Consider the following 7,052-nt stretch of genomic DNA (forward strand, 5'->3'; position numbering starts at 1 on the left):
TTTTAAAGTGAAAAGCTAAGCAGCAGTGTCCTCCCCTCCATACTGTAAATCAAAGGAGCCTGAGGCATATACAAAGATGATTTTTCAAGATCCCTTTCCCCAATTTTCCTCCATTATACCTTGGATCATATTCTTTTATGTTTTGTACGTGCTTGTAGTAAGCACAGTAGCACTGCCTGTAAACATGAACAATTTTAGGTTTGTTTTTACAGTCTATCCCCTTCCTTCCTCAAGGTCTGATGACTAAAAAGCTGAGTTATAATGCTATTGCTACACATTCACAACTTAGGGATAAAAAGATGCTGATGAGATACTTAAAATGTCAAAACATAGATATATAGAAAGCAGGAAACTGCACCCTACAGAAGATCATTGTTTGTTGTTACAATACTGCATAGTGTATGCTTTCAATGATTTATGAACAATCATTTAATCTGCCTTCCCAGCCCTCTGGACTTGAATTAGTCTCTTGATAGCTCTGATTAACTTGCCTGCCTTCAGTCGTATAATGCTTTTTTTTTTGCTTGTAGATAAGCAGCTTTTGGTTCGTTGTATTTGGACTGTTTCCCACAAGTGGTATAAATGTGTCCTTAATGCTTCTTACAAGTTTGTTAATAAGATTACAGGGATGACTGTAATATTTGTTGATTACTATCCCATACACTGCTAATCCATTACGGTGGTGAGGAAAGGGAAGTACACAGCATGGGTTGGAACATAAATCTCAAACAGTAGCACTTGTTAACTTTCAGCAGCTTATGTATTTTATTGTGCTCATTGCTAATTAAAATTCTTACACAGAAAGCTTGTTTCACCCTAAGCTTGACCTGCCTCATATGATGCATGGAGGTGGCAATTTCCTTGAATTAGGGTAGTTTGGGCATGTGACAAGTTTTCTCTGATCACCTTCCCTATTGTGAGTCTCTAATAACTAGCTAGCACGCAAGAAGAGCATTAATGTCCTTACTGTATTAATTCTGTTGTGTGACAACATAATAGGCTCCAGTTGAACAGAAATAAGATTGGAGCTGTTTCTAACCATAAAGATTCCTTCACGTATGGAAAGCAATCCTTACTCTTCTGCATTTGCTTTCCGTTTCTCCTTTAATTTTATTCCTTTCTATTCCCTTTCCTTTTTCTCCTGTGAAACTTCCCTGAGATATTTTTAACAAAATGTACTTAACTGACTTTGACTGGAATATAGGAGTAATTGGGTTACTTTTGTGAGAGCTGCAATGTTTCCATTTCTTTCAAGAAAAAAATAGCTTGAGATTTGGATTAAATGGTAGCACCTGCCAAAAGGTGTAAAATAACAATATGTATGTCAGTATTAAAACTCAGAAAATTATCTCCAAATTACAAAAATATAATAGGGAAAACAGCAAAGGGTAGTTCCTCTTCAAGCCCGTGAATATACCAGTATTCAGAGAGACATCTCCTTGATCTGGAGACACCTGCAGAAACCTAGCCACTTCTAGGCCTTCTTCATGGCACACAGATGTCTCAGGAGCTCTACTCACCATCCCTTAGGTTCTCTACTCAAAATTACCCCACACCACTTCCAATTGAAGTTTAAAAGGACCACAACTAACTCAACTGTTCTGAGCAATCAATTAGGAGATGAGAATGAAGGTGCATGATTGGTAAGAAATGAACCTCATCCAGCACTACATGAAAAGAAATAAAGGTGACCAGGAGGTTTTTTGCAGGCTTTAGGATAAAAACAAGTATTTCACTAAAGCTACATCCTGGAAAATGAGACAGTATGCTACTACACCACAACAGTCAGGATTACCCTGTTGTAGCATATTTGTCAACTCATAAGCACTTATGTTTCTCAACTTGGAGGGGTTTTCACATGCAGATTTGAAACAGCATGAATTATCTGGGCCAACACTCATAGGCAGTTCTGCACAGTTGTGTTTCACTGATGTCACTGGGAGCTTTTCTGGCATCTTCAGTGAACCTGAGGTTCACTGTTCCTTTGCTTCCCATGACTCTTGAACATGCATGGTCTCATCTTTTGCAGTGCACTAGTCTGTGCCTGGCATAGAGTCAGCCTTAAACTGCTCCTTCTGCTGACTATAAAAACATAAGAATAACTTGTGTGAATCATCAGCAAAGATTCAACAAATATTTCAGATTGAAGGCAATTGAATGACTGAGCCACTGCTCTAAATAAACGGTCAATGATGCTCTTTGCTAGACTAGAAATCAGGAATTGCTCATCAATATTTTCTTCATATCAAGCAGGAAACTTTTTATTTATGTCAAAAAGATTCAAGAGCGATTTTTTTTGGTAATTGAACCTCGCATCGAGTTTCCATTTTGAAGCCTGGCCTGGCTGCTGCAAAAAATGCACAGTAAAATTTCAGTCAGTATTTTAGAGGTACAGGAAAACTGGCTTTGTTCTTGAGAATATGAAGTGGTATTCACTCTAAGAGCAGATTCACTAGCCAAAATGCTAAAATAAAGGTGGAATAGCAAATTGAATGTAAATCATCCTATCTCCTGTCTTAAAGACAAAATAGAGAATAGTTCCCCTACAGACTTGATCAGCAAAAGTTCGGTGACAAACGAAAACAGTTAATTGTTTGTATTGCACTTGATCCAATATTATTTTATTTAGCGAGGGCTCTAAAAAAACATTACATTAACTTCATGTTACTGTGGGAAGTTCGAAGAATCCAGAGGTATAGGGTTTTCTGTGCCTAAAGAAATTTTTCAGAAGAAAGCAAAGATGTAACCAAAGAAGACAGAGACTTGTGGCATTTTTATTATTCTTTGCTTAGTATGATTAGCGCTGTGGTTTTGTTTTTTGGGGGTTGTAGGGTTTTTTTGTTTGTTTGGGTTTGTTTTTTTTTTTTTAGTTTAGGAGCTTCAATAAAATCTATAAAATAGAAATAGATGCTGAATCACTTTTTTTTTTCCCCTCCTTCCCCCCCCGCACTGAATAGCATATGCTGAAACTTTTCTGACCCTGGAATGCATATGAGCTAGTTAATGATCTGATCTAGTTCTCCAAATAAATTACAGGTCAGTCTATTGTATTTATTTAGCAACCACTGGGTGTCACTATGTTTCTATAAATCCAGCTAAAGTAGGCTTGATAACTATATTAAGAAACTAAATGTATATCACTTGCATATAACACGTGTAATTATTGTGTCTGGTTATGGAACTGTTAGGTTGTTTATTCTCCCATGTATACAAAACTCTTACAAAAATGAAGTAATGAAGAGCAAATGATCAGAAAACCAGCAGCCAACTCAGAAGTAGCCCTAGAAAAAAGATAGTCCTTCATTTGCTATTTATGCAGTCTGTAATTGTGATTGCTGGCATCAGCACAGATGTAGTTAATTTTATATTTCTTTGTTTGCAATGCACTGGCTAAAAAAAGCAATGGCTACCATACTTTTTGTCCAACCTCTGTGAGTATTGCATTATTAAAGCCTCATACTTCATTGCAGTTAGAGGCCATTGTCCTTTGAACGATTAATAGTAGCTATAAATACCAACTTCAGCATGGAATTCAGCCTGTAAACAATGTGTGCTCCAGAAGGAAGTTTTTTCTTCAGTGAATTTTTAAGAAGATTGATTGTGGCACAGAACAGCTCAAAACTCTGTTTTCCAACCCTCTGTTTCACCATCAGCTTTTGTTCTGAGCAAGGAAGCAAGGGTCAGGATGATTTTTAGGGTCTGAACAGATTCTTGTACATGTTATACCCTGCAACTACTCCTCCAATTATATAAGTTTCCCAATGCAGAGTGTAGTTGTCAGTGAGGGTTATCATGCTCTGCTTGCAGGGATGGCAAAGCTGACCTCACCAGGACCAGAGCAGCCTGAAGCTGAGCTGCACTGAGCTCCTGCCAGCAAGAGCTGGGGGGCTGTTGCAGGAAAGACACTCGGTAGAGCAGGGGTAGAAATAGGTGCCACTGTCCGAGTAAGATGGAACCTGGATCCTGCTCACCACAATACTTGAAAGTCCTCATTGGAGAGTCCAAGCATGTGAGTGGCCTTTCAGTTTTGTTTTGTTTTGTGTTGGGGTTTTTTTGTGGGTTTTTTTGTGTGTTTTTCCTTTTTCTTTTTCATGATTCTGCCATGTATTATTGTCATGAGCTGCACATAGGCAAGGCTCAGAAGAAATACATGGTGATACGCTTTTTGGCATCTGTGGACTTAACACTGTCATGAGTATTAAGGCTGGCAGGTTCTCCTGAAGATATGAGATGCAATATTTCTTTAGTTTTGCTTCTATGGTTACCAGAGAACAGGGACTGAAAGTGTTTTTATATTTAGGGTCAAATTTGTGTGATACATACAGCCATCTGAAGCATTTCTAACAGAGACAGGCAGCTGTAGGTATCAATGACAATATTCTGATTGATCGCTCACAAGAAGACAGGCAGGAATTTCAGTTTCCTGAAGAAAATAAGAGAGGAAGTACTGGCTGAGTGTGATCCATATGTATTTTGTCTTCTAAAGTCTGAATGTACATTAGTCTGAATATACATCCCCCAGTGAAGGGCTGGAGCAAATATGCAATCAGCATATTTGTTTGTAGATGCCTAAGAAGTTGCACAGACTGAGGCCTTGGGACTGCAGATAGAATTGCCTGAAACTCAGTTTCTTTTACTCAGAAACATGGAAGATTTTCCCCTCTGATCCGGAATGGAAACTACAGTCATTGTCATTCCCCACAAATTTCTCTGGTCATCTAGTTTTTTGTTGTTGCTGTTGTTGTTTGTTTTGGTTTCTTGTGTTTTTGTGGGTTTTTTTGGTTGGTTTTCTTTTTTGTTTCTTTTAGTTTGTTTGTTTTGTTTTGTTGATTTTTGTGGGTTTTTTGTTTGTGTTTGTTTTTTTAAAAGGTGATGAAGCTGATTTATCTCCTGAGGGCTCCCTGCTGTGTTTGCTGCTGCAGCCCTGTGGCCTGGCACTGCTCTCCACTCCCTGGCAGAGAGCCCAGGACATTCAAAAGCCCCCACTGATGTCCTGGCTTCCCATCTCCTAACCCCAGCTCAGGCAGCCTAAAAACTGCAGTGTGTACTTTTGGCACTCAGTCCTACAGAGGGAAGAGGGGAAGTCTTGTGAGCCCATGTGTGAACTGAGTCTTCCAGCACTTCTGTGCTTGGTGTTACAGCCCTGGGGTCAGTGAGAAGGGAACCCTCCACCTGGGCAGGTAAGGGTCTTGAAAGCCTGGGGACCTCTAACCATCACCTAGCCTGAAGAGCGGGCCCCCCACACTTGCATATTCTGGAATTACAGCATAAATCTATGTGGGAGCCACCACCAATCTGCTATTAGCCCATCACTAGTCCAAACATGAATTTGATCTCTCAAGCCCCAAATCAGGCCTTTATCTGTGGAAGCAAGATTTATGAAGAACTGCTTTCTAAGGAATTATTCTCTCCTCTTAAGTCTGTAATGGTTATGTCCTCATTCTCCTTCTGGACAACAGGCAGAGCCAGGTTTTGTGTGGTCCTTCCCCTTTCACAGCAAAGTTTAGTAGGGATGGAAATGAGAGAAGTAGTTCTGTTGCTGCCAGGATGGATCCAGAAGTGCTGGATTATTTCTGCTCTGATCTTCTTCTGTCAGAAGGGTCGAGCAATGGACCTTGCTTGCTCTCTACTCTACAGAGGCTGTCATCAGCTGCTGTAGCCCAGAAGCAGGGCTGTGAAGCCAGGAACCAACTAGAGGAATTTCTTCTGGGTATTAGTCAAGTGCTCTCTTCTGAAAACCACCTTTCTGTTCACAAACTGTAAACTACAGGTCTCAACTTTTTCCAACTCAACTTATTTTAAGCTTTGCCAGAGCTGGCCAGAGCTTTAGACCTTGAAAATACAACCTCTTGAACAGTCCACTACATGAATTATCAGAAAACTGGGCAAGTTTTAAAAGGAAGTATGACTGTGATTTGGGAAAAGTTTGTTGAAACAAAACTATTTCCAAAGAATGTGTTGGTTTTGACAGATCAGCATTTTCCAATGAGATTGCATTTTGTCCTCAAGTTCCCGAACAGCTTCAGCCAGGTCTTCGTTCCGGTTCGGTGACGGCAATGAGATCACCATCCAGTCATGCCAGACAGCAAATCCAGTTTTGTAAAAGGACCTTCCTCAAGCTGTGAGTTTCTACTTTGCAAAGGGTCTCACCACTACTTTAAATTGCTGTTTGAATTTCAAATTTCCCTTCCTTGAAGGGAAAATCACAGGATTATAAGAAAGAGGAACACCAAAGGCATACATTTATTGAGAGATAATTTGTTCAAATGCAACTAAATGCTAGTGTTAATGACATATTACCTTGAGCCAAATAACATGAAATCAGTGTGTTGACACACTCCCTCCCCATTCTGCAAATGTAAAAGCAACATCTGTGGATGTATGTCTCTTGGTTGAAGGCAAATAGGGACAGTAAAGTAGGATATTACAGAACTAACAGGAATTTGCTGACATTCAGCTCACAGGCTGGGATTAAAAGGACATGTCCCCAAACATCCAGCAGTTAGAGATGCTTGCAATACTGCTAAGCGGAATCTTCACTAGGAGCATGTCTCCTCAAATACTTAGAATCACTTTGTGCAGGATTGCCTTTGAGGTCTTATCGGCTTACCATGCTACACATGGTTTTACCAGTTACATTTATTTGCTATCTCACTACTGCAACTCTGAATGATATGGCACGGAGTATATCCAGTTCCCTGCCCCTAAATTTTTTTTTTTTTCATAGGCTAATGTTGGAGTACTACGTATTTTTTATTTTTATTTAATTTATTTTTTTAACCATTTTGAATTGTGGTACCAGACAGATATTGGTGTTTTAACAGTTCAGTCCTTAGTGGCGAGATCACCACCGACAGCGTGCACGCAGAGGTTCTCAGATTTTGTTGGTTTGCACCAAGTACAGTCTTAGAATGATGTAAAATGTTCCCTGCTTCAAAAAGTCCTTTGGACAATATTGTTGGATCACCAATCACCAGTAATAAGATTTTAATCCTTTAAATTTCAGATGATTGGCAAATTCAGATTCAAAGATCATGATCCAAATTTGCCTC

Source organism: Apus apus, chromosome 3 (assembly GCF_020740795.1).
Source record: "Apus apus isolate bApuApu2 chromosome 3, bApuApu2.pri.cur, whole genome shotgun sequence".
In the NCBI taxonomy this organism is placed as follows: Eukaryota; Metazoa; Chordata; class Aves; order Apodiformes; family Apodidae; genus Apus; species Apus apus.